Source organism: Saccopteryx bilineata, chromosome 1 (genome assembly GCF_036850765.1).
Source record: "Saccopteryx bilineata isolate mSacBil1 chromosome 1, mSacBil1_pri_phased_curated, whole genome shotgun sequence".
Classification (NCBI taxonomy): domain Eukaryota; kingdom Metazoa; phylum Chordata; class Mammalia; order Chiroptera; family Emballonuridae; genus Saccopteryx; species Saccopteryx bilineata.
The window spans coordinates 336,672,459-336,689,225 of record NC_089490.1 but is presented as its reverse complement, the minus strand read 5'-3'; the positions used below and the strand labels follow the sequence as shown (position 1 = coordinate 336,689,225).

The following is a 16,767-nucleotide window of genomic DNA, read 5'->3' as shown; positions in this document are numbered from 1 at the left end:
AAATGCACTCTGTTGCTAAGGAATTGCAATTCTTCTTAAATACACTATAAATTATAATATGCATCGATCCAGCCCCCAGTGGGGAACATACATCATTCTCTATGGTACATCTGTGTTGTGCAATCATTTTATAGACAGGACTGAACTCTCATATACATGTTCTTGTCTTTTAACCCACTATCTTTAACTCATAAAAGCTTGCTTTCGTAGCCCACAAAAAATGGGGGGGGAGGATAACCAACAAATAAGATGGTATTTTATTAACCTAAAAGTGTAATACTTAATGCTAACCATTAGTAGAATAGTACACATGAAAATTTTAGCAAAATTTTAGCATTTACACTCTAAATAATCTATATATTTTTTTAATTTAATTTTATTTTATTTATTCATTTTAGAGAGGAGACAGAGAGGGACAGAGAGAGACAGAGAGAGACAGAGACAGGAGGGAGGAGCTGGAAGCATCAACTCCCATATGTGCCTTGACCAGGCAAGCCCAGGGTTTCAAACCAGCGACCTCAGCATTTCCAGGTCGATGCTTTATCCACTGCGCTACCACAGGTCAGGCTAAATAATCTATATTTTTCATGGCAACTATCATGAAAAGTTTTGGGTTTTAGAGGAGAGCTACAAAGGCTACCACATCATCCAACATAACTGACCCTAACAAACTAACTGAATATATATGATATTATTTACAGTAGTGAAAAAAAATCAGAAACAACCTAGAGGTTTGATAATGGCAAATTAGTTAAACCATGCACATCACAGACTTCCAGCTTTCTTTAATTTTTTTTTTTTACCAAAAAGAGTAAGTGGCATGAGGAAATGACTACAAAACATTATCTAAGCAAAAAAAAGTCACTTAAATATTAAAGTCACTCAAATATTAAATTCTTCAGACTAAACTTCTGCCCCTCTGATTCCAAATCTACTTTAACTTTCCATATTGCTAACATTCTAAAAATACTATTTAAATTCAAAAAAATTTTCTACATCAATTAAACAAGGTAGAGCCAGTCACATTTCCTATTTACTTCCCTTATTGTTTTTTTAAAGAATATCATTAAAGGACTTACAGATTCCCTGGAATCAATTTTTTTTATGAAAAAAACCACGCAGACTCATAAGAAACATATGAAAACTACTTAATATTGAAAACTAGATCTAATGCTTAAAAAAGGCAAAGAAAGGTAGATTTGCAGTCATTCTATAAATGCAAATTTTCTTCCCTTAAAATTTTATTCAACAATTTTAATTGAGCTCTTACTCCATGTCAGGTATTATTCTAGGTGCCAGGGATATAGAGGTGTTTGCAGATCAGATCGAAGATAGTGTGTTCCTTTCGCAGAACATATTAAAGCAGTGGCTGACGACCACTTGGCAAAGATGTAACAGAGGAGATCTGAACATGTGAAGTGGCAATGACCTAAACGACCCTTTTCTTAGTCTGGAAACCTTTCATTCCCACTTCCCCGTTCTCATTTCCTCCCCATGCCCATTTCCACAATCCCCTGGAAATCTGAGCCTCGTTCAAAGACTTACATGTGATACTTCATTTTGAGCAGTGATCCCAGGGAAGAGAAGTGAAGAATCAGGGACAGAGCATGGAAGGAGGAACACGCAATGCAAGGATGTGTTGTCAGGCTATTCACTGGTGTGGAGAACTGAGACTCGATCCCTCCAGAAGCTTCTGAGAAGCATTCATAATGCAGTTTAGAACTCTCTTTCCAAAGGATGAGGAGGGAGCCTCTATCCACCAGCTCCCTCATGCCTCCAGACCTTCAACTGTCAAGAGTTGCCACATGGGGAGTCCACTCCCTTGCACTGCCAGTGTTTTGCATGCTAGAATGGTGAGCGGACTCCTGGGCAGAAAGCAAAGACAAGTGTAGCGGCTGAGGTGAGGCGGTGTCTGGTTACACCTGTATGAAGATGATTGCTTGCTGCAGCAACACCTTGTTAGTTCAGCAGAAAAGACTGGAGGCTGAGTAAAGAGATAGCACCACCTGTAGGTTCCTCTAAGCCATAGTGGGCACGAGAATAGCAATAACATTTGTTAAGCATGCACAGAAACGTTGCATACATTTTATCACTTAATCCTCCAAGTAAACTCCATGAAGTAGATTATACATTCACCTATTTGTGTTTTTTGTTTTTTTAATTTTCTGAAGCTGGAAACGGGGAGAGACAGTCAGACAGACTCCCGAATGCACCCGACCGGGATCCACCCGGCACGCCCACCAGGGGCGAAGCTCTGCCCACCAGGGGGTGATGCTCTGCCCCTCCAGGGCGTCGCTCTGCTGCGACCAGAGCCACTCTAGCGCCTGGGGCAGAGGCCAAGGAGCCATCCCCAGGCCTGGGCCATCTTTGCTCCAATGGAGCCTTGGCTGCGGGAGGGGAAGAGAGAGAGAGGAAGGAGGGGGGTGGGGGTGGAGAAGCAAATGGGCGCTTCTCCTATGTGCCCTGGCTGGAAATCGAACCCAGGTCCCCCGCACGCCAGGCCTACGCTCTACCGCTAAGCCAACCGGCCAGGGCTCACCTATTTGTTTTAAATACAAGAAAACATGTCTTAAGAAGCTAAGTGGTCTGTCTGAGGTCATCAATAAACAGTGGACTGAAGATAAGGCTGAAGGACTGGCTGCAAAGGCCCAAGTACAAGACTGTCTTTCTCAGTGCCATGAGCATCTGAAGGTTCCCAGAATGAGAAACCAGAAGTAGAAAATTCGTTGCCCTTTGGAGTTCCTGTTTCTTTATCTGTCTCTGACCATTGTGTGAGTTCCTCAAGGGCAGAGATCGTGCCTTACTCATGTTTTATCACCAATACCTGGCACTGTATGAAACTGAACAAGGCACAATGCTTTTCGAGCCCACCTGAGTGTCTGCTTCCCCAAGTAGACTTGTTCTTGAGAGCAGAAACTGTGTTTCATTCATCTTTACATCTCAGCACCCAGCACGTTTGTTGACCCTAACAGAATAGAATTTTCTGAAAGGCAGGACATATTGTGGTTAAGAATGTGGACTTTCTGTCAGATGGGCTGGGATTAGAGCCTCACCTTTGACATATTGATAACCTTCTTAGCTATACAATCTTGAGCAAAGTATGTAATAATTTTTCTAGGCTAAGAATTCCTCATCTGTAAACATGTATGCTACTAACAGGTTTTCCAGCATAGGGCTACTATGAAGATTATAGGAGCTGTACATAAAAGTGTTCATCATTAGAGCCTGACAAATGGCAGACATGCAATAAGTATGAGCTATTATTACAGTTTTTGGAGAATTTATGCTGTTCATGTTTACCCTATATTTGGAGTTCCTCAACTAGACCCAATGACTTCTGGAATGTCTGCTATGGTGCATATGGGAAGAGCTCTAGAACACAAAGTTTCTAGTAGATAACAGTATCTGGGGCATAGCTGATAATCAATGTTTGTGAATGGTGAATGAAGCAGTGAGCCACATTTGCTCTGGGCCAGGTTTCTCAGCCCCCACTCTGAAAATAAGTAAATGCATTATAGGTTGCTAACTAACACCCGAGTCCCCAAATATGACTATAAACAAAGAAGAAAAAAGCTATATAATTTATTGAAAGTGTGATGTCATAAAACAAGGCCAGAAATTTGGGCCTTACTCTCAAGAGTGGAACTTATTCTCAATGATCACAAATGTTCTTTTTAAATATCTGGACATAAATATCCCCCCAAAATTAATATCACTTGCATATTGTGGTAAAAAATTGCTTACTTTGCAATATTTCCTATCTTGTTTTTATTACATAACTATATATTTTCTTGAAACACTTGGTTAATTAATAATATTTAATTATAAATTGAGTTTACATTCCAAAGAATTAGGGATCTATTTCTGAGCCCTTATGGAATAGGAATGTGGACCCCAGTTGCTGAGGGAGAAATTGGATGGCTGAAGGCCAATTCCCAAGGTATTGTGGGAAGAGATGAATATGAGTACTGAGGTAGCTGCCAATAACATTCATTCTCTTAGGCCCCCCTTTCAATCTAGGTCATGCAACCTTCATCAGGAATCTTCCTGAGAGGAGAATAAAGTTCTCAAATTAGAAGTATGTATATGTATGTGTGTGTGTGTGTATGTGTATGTATATACACATACACACACACACACACAAGATTGCTCATTAAGCAACAGACCACATTGTAAAGTTCAGCTCAACCTTAGCATGCTTTTTGGCCAGCTAATCTGGCAGACTTTTAATCACACTGCTAGAAGACAAATACAGTGTTTCATTTGCTATCATTATAATTACCACCACACTGGTGTTGGTAACAGTCTTTAGATTGCCCATGATGCTTAGTGGCTGAGCTGGAAGTCAGGAGTTTAATTTAGAAGTCAGAGCATCTGCAGGATTCTTTTTTCCCCCACAGAGAACTTGAGGTTACATAACTGTCTTGGCTTCTGCTTCGGAAGGTGAACCCTGACTCTCTACATTCACTGTCAATACAGATCCCCAAGAGCAGAGCTTGCTGTACCTGAAAGTAATTTGGCTCAAATTGTTTGGAAGGTAACAAGATGGCTCTTAACCTTGCTAGATATTTGGCAGAAGAAACAGGACAAAGAAGGTTCTAAGCAAAACTAGGTAGTCATTGAATGGAGAGATACAGTCTAAAAAATCCATCTAGGCTTTCTTCTTCCAACCCCTTTCAAACTTTACCTTATTGCTGTCCATACTCGACTGGATTGGTTGTTCCTCCCTGCCAATCACTGTTGTGGGTAGGTATTTCCCCAAAGGTTTTAGAGAAGGGTGTTAAACAAAGGGAAAATGTAACTTGATGAAAAAAGGGTACCAGGGAGTAAATGAGAGAATAATAATGAGGTGAATGCACTGTCCTGAACTGTTCTGTTTAACACATGTTCTGTTTAAAATTCATTGTAAATTAACTCCTAACCCTAGCCCACAAAGTACTTTACATCTACTGCAGGGAAGACACATACAGCAGATAACTTCAGTACATGTTAAGTGCTGAAATGGATGTCTTTTTGGAACAGAGGAGGGGTACAGGAAAAAGAAGGGGGTAATCAGAGACTAATTGCCAATAATGTACAATTCATATTCATGTACCTATTTGCAGATGTGAATGATGTAATCAAAGCTTGCAATTGGTACAAGTATGTTCATGTAATCAGCATAACTCAGGACTTAGTCTTATACCTAATTTTCAAACTTCAAATCCTATGCATTTATTCAGTAGTGACAGGGAGCTGTGGGGATACAGAGTGGGTTCATATTTGAGAAATAAAACTAAAATTTAAAGGGCTGGGAAGAGGGGATCTGAAAATGTTCTAGAAATCTGCTGCACAATATGAATATATTTATCATTACTTAAATGTATGCTTAAAAATGGTTAAAATGTTATGTGTTTTTATTATGATTAAAAAACCTAAAATGTAGTATTGTACTAACAAAGCATCCTGCTAACATAAATATGTTAATAACTATCATTGATAACATAATACACATAACTAATATGTGTGGAGAACTAACTGTATGCCACAGACCGTGTTAAACATTTCACATGGACCATCTCATTTATTCTAACAGCCTCTTTTGACAAATGCAAAACCCTAGGTTTAGGTTAGATAACATGCCAAAGGTTGCACACGACCTGAGCCCGAGTGGACCTGACTATAACACCATGACTTAAACAGTTGCCTCCCACATGAACTCCCCTTATTGAACTTTGCAATCAAAAGTTCAGTGCAATTCAAAATCAGATGTACATGCTTTCTTGCCTTGTGTACACAAGAACTAGATAAAGATGACTCGTCACTGGTCAAATGAAGTCTATGATAAACTGTTTAAAGGGAAAACCATGGGGGACAGGGTCTGTAGGTGCTATGGCCACTGTGATCAGTAGAGGCTTCACACTGCAGAAAGGAGTCAGATAACCAGCCTTTCAGTGTTAGGTGTCTCTTTGGCATCACTTGGTGCAAAAGAAGGTCTTCCCAGGTAACAAGATGACGTCCCTCTGTGCTTTGACGTCTAGTGAGTCATTTCACCATCATCATGTAGTAGGCACCTCAGTGTAGATCAAGTTCACCCTATGGGAGCCCTGCAAGCTTCCTGTTGAGTTTTCTATTTATTCCAAAGTAATTGCTTTTGACACTCCCGGTTGACTAATCTCTATGTGTGACCAAGTTAAGTACCACACCAGACAGCTTTCGCAGCTGTGAAGGAAATTACAGGCAGAAAAACACAAGTGGACACTGAGAAGGTCATTGTGTGGATGCACCATGTCTAGACTCCAGCCAGAGAGGGCAAACCAAAGGCATGGGCATTTTCATCACCTGCCTTTATATTTGGGTATACAGGGAGCCTTGCTAATTCAAGAGTGGCCCATGGGCAGGCAGCAGTGGCAGAAGCTCACCTGGGAGCTCATTAGGAATAGAGCAGCTCAAGACCCATCCCAGAGCTGCGGAATCAGAATCCTCATTGAGGGAATCCCCAGGTGATTCTTATGCACAGTAACACTGGAAAAGCCCTGACACAGAATGTATTCACTCTTACTTAAAAAATTTAGGGCTTATTAAATATGTTTAATTACAAACTAAAGTACCATATAAAAAGGAAATGATAATTAAATATACTAGGCAAGATAATCACACTAGTTACACAATGGTTGTTCTATTTTGTTTTAACAACCTTTAAGAGCTTACCTATCTTCTTACTGATAAGGAAATTGTCCTAAGAAGGTAATAATTTCACATCTCTAGTGCAGCATTTCAATCTAGGAATTCCAGCTCTGGATGCTGAAATGTTTCTTGTAGACCAGTGGTCCCCAAACCCCAGGCTGCGGACCGGTACCGGTCTGTGGGCCATTTGGTACCGGTCCACAGAGAAAGAATAAATAACTTACATTATTTCTGTTTTATTTAAGTCTGAACAATGTTTTATTTTTTTTTTAATGACCAGATTTCCTCTGTTACATCCATCTAAGACTCACTCTTGACGCTTGTCTCGGTCATGTGATACATTTATCCGTCCCACCCTAAAGGCCAGTCCGTGAAAATATTTTCTGACATTAAACTGGTCTGTGGCCCAAAAAAGGTTGGGGACCACTGCTGTAGACCACACTACCTCAACTAGAGGGATTCAAGAGGGGACTTTAACTTGGACTGGTCAGAACAAGTAAGATTTGAACTGAGACTTGAATACTGGGTGAGGATAGCATAAGAGAGGGATTTCCAGAGTAGAGAAACAACAAGCACAGAAGCACTTGGGGATTAGTATGTGAAAGTGTTTTTGAGCAGACAGCTGAAGAAAATATTGAAGTGTAGCGTTCATGTGCCCATAAAAGCAGCACAGAAAAAATATAAAATGATGACAGAAACCAGATCATGAAAGCTAGGCCAAAGGGTTTGGCTACTTGGTATTTCAGAGCATAAGGAATGTATTTTGAAAAGAGAAATCATTCCAGTTTTATTAAGTTTTTCTTGTAGATTTCAATATTCAATGGTAGATATGCTTTAAAAATCGGAGAGGAATAAATTGCAAGAAACACTCTGGAAAGCTCTCTCTACATGACTACACTGTGGCAACTACACCTTCTGTAATTCTGCACCTGCTTCCTCAACTGCTGGCTATATCCCAGAAGACTTGACATCACTGCTTTTCCACAGGGGTGCACAGTATTTGCCAGAGCACTTGAGAATGTGCAAGGATAAAGAGCATTAGTTAGGAACACAGATGTATTTTAAGTCAGGCATTAAGTGGATGATTCACCTCTAAAGTAGCAAGTGAGCCTGAAGTAAAGTTGTCAAGAACGGACTTGAACTATACACACCATTAGGTCAGTGAGATGCGAGTATGATGTGTTTTTCTACTAAGGAACACATGTACAGAACATCTCGACTCCTAAGCAATTTCTTAACAAAACACACATGGTTGAAGTTTAAATTAAGAATGGGAAACACTAATGTAACAGTATAAAACCTAAAAAAATCAGTTTAATATTCTGTGAAAATTAAGGGAAAAAATATGAGAAATAAAGGAAAGAAAATTTGAAAATGACTAAAATGCAGGCACACACACAAGAAATAGGGAGAAAGGAATATAAAGGACTAAGAGGAAAAGAAGCCACGGTGGGAAGACAATTTATTGAAAGTTATTAACCTTGAAACAAAAATGAGAACATAACATCACAAAGCCTATGGGACACAGCAAAAACAGTCTGAAGAGGGAAATTCATAGCGGTACAGGCATATATCAAGAAGGAAGAAAAATTTTAAATAAACCATCTAACTTTACATTTAAAGTAACTTGAAAGAGAACAATAAACAAAGCCCAAAGTGAATAGAAGAAAATATATTAATATTCAGAGCAGAAATAAAAACAGAGTCTAAAATAAATAAAAAAGATCAATGAAACCAAGAGCTAGTCCTCTGAAAAGATAAACAAGATTGATAAGCTTTTTTTTTTTTTTTTTTGTATTTTTCTGAAGTGAGAAGCAGGGAGGCAGAGAGACAGACTCCCACAGGTGCCTGATCCCGGATCCACCCCACATGCCCACTAGTGGGCAATGCCCTGCCCATCTGGGGTGTTGCTCCTTTACAACTGGAGACATTCTAGTGCCTGAGGTAGAGGCCATGGAGCCATCCTCAGCACCCAGGCCAAATTTGCCCCAATGGAGCCTTGGCTGTGGGAGAGGAAGAGAGAGATAAAGAGAAAAGAGAGGGAGAAGGGTGGAGAAGCAGATGGGTGCTTCTCCTGGCCAGGAATCAAACCCAGGACATCCACATGCTGGGCCAATGCTCTAACACTGAGCCAACTGGTCAGGGCAAGATTGACAAACTTTTAACTAGACTCATCAAGAAAAAAAAAAGAGAGGACCCAAATAAATGAAATAAAAAACTCCCAACAAACAAAAGTCCTAGATTGATGGCTTCACAGGTGAATTCTACCAAATATTCAAAGAAGAACTAACACTTAGACTTCTTAAGCTTTAAAAAAAAAATACAAGAGGAAAAAAGACTACCAAGCTCATTTTGTGAGGCCAGCATTATCCTAATTCCAAAACCAGATAAAGACACTACAAAAAAAGGAAATTACAGGCCCACATCCCTCATGAACATAGATGCTAAAATGCTCACCAAAATATTAGCAAACTGGATACAGCAATACATTAAAAATATCACACACCATGATCAAATAGGATTTATTCCAGGGAGTAAAGGTTGGTACAATATTGGCAAATCAATTAACATTATTCACCACATAAACAAAATGAAGGATAAAAACCACAGAATAATATCAATAGATACAGAAAAAGCATTTGATAAAATCCAATGCCCATTTATAATAAAAACTCTCAGCAAAGTGGGAATAAAGGGAACATAATAAAGGCCATGTATGATAAATCCACAGCCAACATCATTCTCAATGGGCAAATATTACAAGTGTTTCCTTGAGATCAGGAACATGACAGGGATGTCCGCTTTCACCTTCCTGTTAAACATAGTACTGGATGCCTAGCCACAATCAGATGAGAAGAAATAAGACATTCAAATTGGAAAGGAAGAAGTAAAGCTGTCATTGTTTTCAGATGACATAATATTGTATATAGAAAACCATATAGATTCCACCATAAAACTACTAGATCTGATAAATGAATTCAGTAAAGTAGTAAGATACAAAATAAATATCCAGAAATTAGTTGCATTTTTATACACCAATAGTAAACTATCAGAAAGGAAGACTAAGAAAACAATTCCATTCACAATTGCTTCAAAAAGAATAAAATACCTAAGAAAAAATTTAAACAAGGATGTAAAAGACACTGAAGAAAGAAAATGAAGAAGATACAAATAAGTGAAAGTATGTACCATGTTAATGGACAGGAAGAAAAAACATCATTAACATGTTCATACTACCAAAGCAATTTATAGATTCAACACAAATCCTATCAAGATACAAATGAATGAATATTTCACAGAACTAGAACAAATATTCTAAAATTTTATATGGAAGCACAAAAGACCCCAAACAGCAACAGCAATCTTAAGAAAGAACAAATTTGAAGAAATCACACTATCTGATCTCAAACTATACTACAAGGTACTGGCATTAAAAACAAGACATATAGATAAGTGGAACAGAACCGAGATCCCAGAAATAAGCTTACACTTTTAAAGTCAATTAATATTTGACAAAAAAAGGGCAAGAATATACAATGGACAGTCTATTCAATAAATCATGTTGGAAAATTGAACAGATACATGCAAAAAATGAAACTGAACCATCTTCTTTTACCATACACAAAAATGAACTGAAAATTGATTAAAGACTTAAATGTTAGATTTGAAACCATAAAAATTCTAGAAGAAAACAGTAAAATCTTGGACATTTCTTAAAGCAATATATTTTTTCTAATATATCACCTTGGGCAAGGGAAACAAAAGAAAAAACAAATAAACAAATGGGACTACATCAAACTAAAAAGTTGTTGCACAGCAAAGAAAATCATTAACAAAATGAAAAGGCAGTCTGATCTGTGGTGATGCAGTGGGCTGGAATGCTGGGGTTGCTGGTTCAAAGCCCTGGGCTTGTCTGGTCAAGGCACATATGAGAAGCAACTATGGGTTGATGCTTTCTGCTCCTCCCCCATCACCCCCTGCCTGTTTTTCTCTATTTCCTCTAAAATAAATAAATAAAATCTTAAAAAAAGAAAAAAAAAGGACAACCCAATGAATGGGAGAATATATTCCCATGAATCTGATAAGGAATATCTAAAATTTACAAGAAACTTATAAAACTCAATGACAAAAAACTAGATAATCCAATTAAGAAATGGGCAAAGGACCTGAATAGACACTTTTTCAAAGAATAGATTCAGATGGACAACAGACATATGAAAGAGTCTCAATGTCATTTATCATCAGAGAAATGCAAATTAAAACCACAATGAGCTACCACCTCACACCTGTCAGAATGGCTATCATTAATCAAGAAATAATAAGAGTTGGCAAGGATGTGGAGAAAAGGAATCCCTCATGCACTGTTGGTAGGAATCCAGATTGATGCTGACACTGGAAAGCAGTATGGAGTTATCTCAAAAAATCAAAAATGGTCTGACCAGATGGTGGCGCAGTGGATAGAGCGTCAGACTGGGATGTGGAGGACCCAGGTTCGAGACCCTGAGGTCGCCAGCTTGAGTGTGGGCTCATCTGGTTTGAGCAAAGCTCACCAGCTTGGACCCAAGGTCGCTGGCTCGAGCAAGGGGTTACTTGGTCTGCTGTGGCCCCACAGTCAAGGCACATATGGGAAGGCAATCAATGAACAGCTAAGGTGTCATAACGAAAAACTGGTGATTGATGCTTCTCATCTCTCTTTGTTCCTATCTGTTTGTCCCTATCTATCCCTCTCTCTGACTCTCTCTGTCTCTGTAAAAACATAAATAAATAAATAAATAAATAAATAAATAAATAAAAAATAAAATAAAAAATGGAACTGCCTTATAACCCAGTGATTCCACTTTTGGGAATATATCCAAAGAAACCTGAAACACTAATTTGAAAGAATATACTCACTCCTATGTTCATTGTAGCATTATTTACAATAGCCGAGATCTGGAAGCCGCCCAAGTGCCCATCAGTAGATGAGTGGATGAAAAAGCTATGGTACATTTACACAATGGAATACTATTTGGCCATAAAAAAAGAGGAAATCTTACCTTCTGTGACAGCATGGATGGACCTGGAGATTATTATGCTAAGTAAAATAAGCCAGTCAGAGACAGGCAAGTACCATAAATTTCACTTATATGTGGAATCTAGTGGGGAAAAAAACCCAACTAAACAAAATAGAAACAAACTCATTGATACAGAGAACAGATGGGGGTTTGGGAGCCAGCTGAAAAGGTGAAGAAATTAAGTGAAGAGAAAAAAATGATAAACACAGACAACAGTGTGGAGGATGCGAAGGGAAAGGGGGGCGGTGAAGCTGGGTAAGGGGGACAGATGGTGATGGAGACTTGACTTGGTGAGGTGAACACACAGTGCAATACGCAGATAATATATTATAGAATTGTGCACCTGAAACCTGTGTAACTTTATTAATCAATGTCACTCCAATAAATTCAATAATTTTTTAAAAAAATAAAGTTACTGGCCCTGGCCGGCTGGCCCAGTGGTAGAGCGTTAGCTCCGTGTGTGGTAGTTATATCCATTTCACAGACAAGGAAACTGATACTACTAGAGGTTAAATCAGGGGTCTCAAACTCAACTCAGCATGTGGGCCGCAGAGCAAGATCACAGCCATTCGGCGGGCCGCACTAGGTCTACAAAAGGCAACTGTTACGCAACACTTTTCTCACTGCAGTTGAAAACAAAAAAAAAATCAGTACAACAAGCACAATCGTACATGCAGTTTACTCAGTGTCACAAAACGACCAGAAACTGTAGTTCGCATCACAACTGCTGTTAACTAAGAGCTAATATCTAGCTAGGATGCTAGAGAAATGAAAAATACAAGTAAGCCCCTAGGCTTACTTAATTTTATCCAAAATATTTTGAACTTCGTGGATTAGTCTGCGGGCCGCACAAAATTGTTCGGCGGGCCGCATGCGACCCGCGGGCCGCGAGTTTGAGACCCCTGGGTTAAATAATTTGCTGCAAATCACAGGATAAAGGATTAGTTCACATACTAACTGCTGTGAACTACAATTCTATATCCTCATTGCCCATGTTCAAATTTGAAGATAAACTGGAATCCTTGGTGTTGTGGCAAAGAAGTCTCAAATCTATCAGCCACCAAACATGCATAGATTAAATCAATGATGTCTCCTACATATATGTCCTACTAAATGTTAAGTGTACATAGGTTGCAGTGTGACTAATTAAATATACAGTAATTTTAATTCAATGTAACACTATCATTAAGTATTATCACTACCAACAAAGGAATCCTTGTACGTATACAAAGTGCCTGGTGATAACCACGAATATAATCCTTACTGTGTTCTACAAAAGAGGGTAGTGAGAGCAGCCAGCTGAGGCCTACATCTGTCTCCTCTACAGCATACACTGACAATCTTAATCCCTGTCTTTTTTTTTTTTTTTTTTTTTGTATTTTTCTGAAGTTGGAAACGGGGAGGCAGTCAGACAGACTCCCGCATGTGCCCGACTGGGATCCACCCAGCACGCTCACCAGGGGGCGATGCTCTGCCCATCTGGGGTGTTGCTCCACTGCAACCAGAGCCATTCTAGCACCTGAGGCAGAGGCCACAGAGCCATCTTTAGCGCCCGGGCCAACTTTGCTCCAATGGAGCCTTGGCTGCAGGAGGGGAAGAGAGAGACAAAGAGGAAGGAGAGGGGGAGGGGTGGAGAAGCAGATGGGCACATCTCCTGTGTGCCCTGGCCAGAAATCGAACGCAGGACTCCCGCATGCCAGGCCAACACTCTGCCATTGAGCCAACCGGCCAGGGCCAATCCCTGTCTTTTTAGTTGTCTTCCCTCCTATCCATTCTGCTCACAGCAAATACGATTTTTTTCTAATGGCAAAATTGATCCTGTCACAATCCTGCTTAAAACCATTGAACTACAGCTGGGCATAAAGCTTCTTCTGGGTCATCCTCAGCAATCCAGGCTCCAAGGGACCATGGTCTAAACTCTAGCCTGGTGAACGACTTTCACTTCCTAGGACCTATCATTTTTCTTTTTCCAGGTGAGAAGAGGGGAGATAGTGAGGCAGACTCCAACATGTGCCCCAACCAGGACCCACCCACCAACCTCATCTGGGGTCAATGCTCAAGTACCAAGCTATTTTTAACATGTGAGGCTGATGTGCTCCAAATTTAGTTATCAGCTTCTGAGGCCACACTCGAACAAATCTAGCCACTGGCTGCCAGAGGGGAAGAGGGAGAGAAAGGGGAGGGGGGAAGGAGATGGTCACTTTTCCTGTGTACCTTGACTAGGAATCAAACCTCAGACATCCATATACTGGGCCAACACTATCCACTGAGCCACCAGCCAGGGAGGTCTTTCTACTTAGTGTTCTTCCTTTCTATATTTTAGGCCACATTTCTCAGAATTTCACATCCAAGCTTTGACCTTTCTTTCAGGGAGCCTTCTATGATTGTATATCATCAAGTTGAGTTAATTAAGGGTTCTTTCCTCAGCAGCCTAAAAGACCTCCATACCATTAATCACACGGAATCCCAATGGCCCCATAATTGGATTCTAAGCTCTGTGAGAGTGGAGACCATGTCTGACATGTTTCCTAATACCTAGCCCACAGCACATGCTTAATAAAGCTATACTGAATACAACTTTATGAAAAGAGTCCTATCTCCAAAGCAGAAAGCACAGTTTTTTTTGTGGGTTTTGTTTAATTCCATGCAGAAAAAAACTGCACATCAATATACCTATAGTCAGAGCCTCAAGCACAGAAACAGGGAAGAAAACAGGGTCATTAAAACTGATTACAAGGAGCCAGCAGCCCCGGCAGTGAGTCCTGGGATCCTTGACCAGGTCTCTCAGCCTCATGTTCTGGTTTTTGCCATCTAACCAGTAGAATTAATACCAGTTTCTCAGTTTTTCATTTCTACAAGAACTTCAGGGCCCTGCAGTAATTTTTATAGGAACTGGTGATAAAATTTTATTAGTAGTTCAATGGGCATTGCTTTTGACATACTATGTTTTTTATCATGGAGCTTATTTAATAGCTATCCTTGGAGGAGGGCACTGTTCAAAGTCCTTTCCAACTGCTCTTCAAAATGCATTCTAGCCTGACCAGGCGGTGGCGCAGTGGATAGAGCATCGGACTGGGATGCAGAGGACCCAGGTTCGAGACCCCAAGGTCGCCAGCTTGAGCGCGGGCTCATCTGGTTTGAGCAAAAATCCCACCAGCTTGAGGTCGCTCAGTCTGCTGAAGGCCCGCGGTCAAGGCACATATGAGAAAGCAATCAATGAACAACTAAGGTGTTGCAACGAGCAATGAAAAACTAATGATTGATGCTTCTCATCTCTCTCCGTTCCTGTCTGTCCCTGTCTATCCCTCTCTCTGACTCACCCTCTGTCTCTGTAACAAAAAAAAAAAAAAAAAAAAAAAAAAAAAAGCATTCTAAAAAGAAATAGATCACTGGCAGAATGTATCCACTTTGTAGATAGAAACTTCAAGACAAAGAAATTAGTAATCATTTCCTCTTGAAGGTTTGGAACCTCTTTGTTGGGCAAATGAGTTGTAAAATCTGTATTTTCTAGTTTTGCTCACTCTCATTGTTAAAGACGGCCAATGCTCACGTAATGATGCTCTCACGTGATACAGCTAATTACCTTCTCGCTTGGGAAGGGGCTTGGTTATGCTAATGTGTGCTGGGGGAGGGTTTTCACATCAAAAAGTTTTAAAAGGAGGAGCTAGGAGGCCATTTTTGAGTCAAGAGAAGAGATCATGTTGTAGTAGGGCCGAGAGGCCACGTGGAGGAGAGGAGGCAGCCAAAATGGAGGCATGCAGAGGGGACTGAAAGAGGCTGATGAAGCCTTTTATTCGAGAAAAACTGGAAGATTTGCCTGGTTGTAGAAGAGGAGAACATGAGAGTGGGTTTTGGTGCCTCATGTGTTTGTTTTTACTTGTTGGCCAGTACAAGTCTAAAATAAAGGAAAATGGACCACCAGTTCTTGGCTCTGTTGTTTCATTACCATCTGCCCAAATCAAATGTGAACCTGCATGGGCCAGGCAGCTGTGACAGTGGTCGCTGCTACCGGCCATACACTCCTGAAGGTAACAGAAGGTTTGGAAAGGGGATTTCTTTTTCTCTAACCCCACTTCTTTGCTTTTGCCCCAGTATACACACTTCCCTCCCACCATAATAAATGCTTTATTGTGTGTGATTTGTCTTCAAAATAAATCTTTCTTCTTCTATTAGACTTTAAGCTCCTTGCAGGCAAGGGCTAGGTCCTACTTTTTCTCCCTTGTTTAGGAGTTTAGGAGCTGGAATTGTGTAGGCATGAAAAAACTGTTTGCTGTAATGTTTGTCCAACCAAGTGCTCTGCCAGCCATGTTCTGAGGCTGACAGGGAAGCATCGCTGCCTTGTGACTTATTGAAGAGAAATCTCAGCTTCAAAAGAAACAAATATTTTCTAGAACCCTCCACCTTTCCCTCTTAATTCTACTGATCTTACACTTGCTTACATTTCTTCGGAAGGGTGGGGCACCACTCATATTAAAAAGTCTCAGATCTTTTCCCTTTGAAGCTACTGATGCCATGCTTTGCAGATCCACCAACACCAACTGAATCTTAATTTTCAATCTTATCAAATCTAGATGAGTTACAATTTTCTATTTTCACTTTAATAATAGAGACATATTTTTCAAATGCATTACTCCTAGATATTCATGCAGATGCAAATCTTCCTGGAGATTAATGGATTGCTGCCACATCCTGAAGGAGCAGCTGAAGGTTCTGCAGGGGTTCAGTCACATGGCTCAGTGGTAACAGTGGGGGAATGAATGGAGAGGGGAAAGCAAAAATAAAAACAAAGCAACTCTTCAATTAGTCCAGATGGAAAAAAATAGCTGGTAAGCTAATTGATTATAGCTATCACGGCAGCTGATTACAATGTCTACAGTAAAAACACAGGGCCAAAAAAAAAAAAAAAAAAGAAAAAGAAAAAAGAAAAAAACCCTCAAAACCCCAAATAGCCCTGTTTGGCTGCCTTTTCATGATTTGTTGGTGAAATAACCTCCAAGTAGCTGACAGAACACAACCCAGTCCTTCTCTGGTAAGGCAGTGAAGCCAG

General features: G+C 40.0%; 1 protein-coding gene across 19 annotated transcripts in view; it reads right to left on the bottom strand.

Annotated features, from left to right (window-relative positions):
- DLG2 (discs large MAGUK scaffold protein 2) overlaps window positions 1-16,767 on the bottom strand; it is a 2,196,962-nt gene that overhangs the window by 229,872 nt on the left and 1,950,323 nt on the right. The window contains exon 1 of one of the 19 annotated variants that reach the window (XM_066249153.1): window positions 1,546-1,725. The exons of the other annotated variants lie outside the window; for them this stretch is intronic. The gene's annotated coding sequence lies outside the window, so the exon portion shown is untranslated. Of the gene's footprint in view, window positions 1-1,545; window positions 1,726-16,767 lie in introns of those variants that run through there. 19 annotated transcript variants of the gene reach the window in all.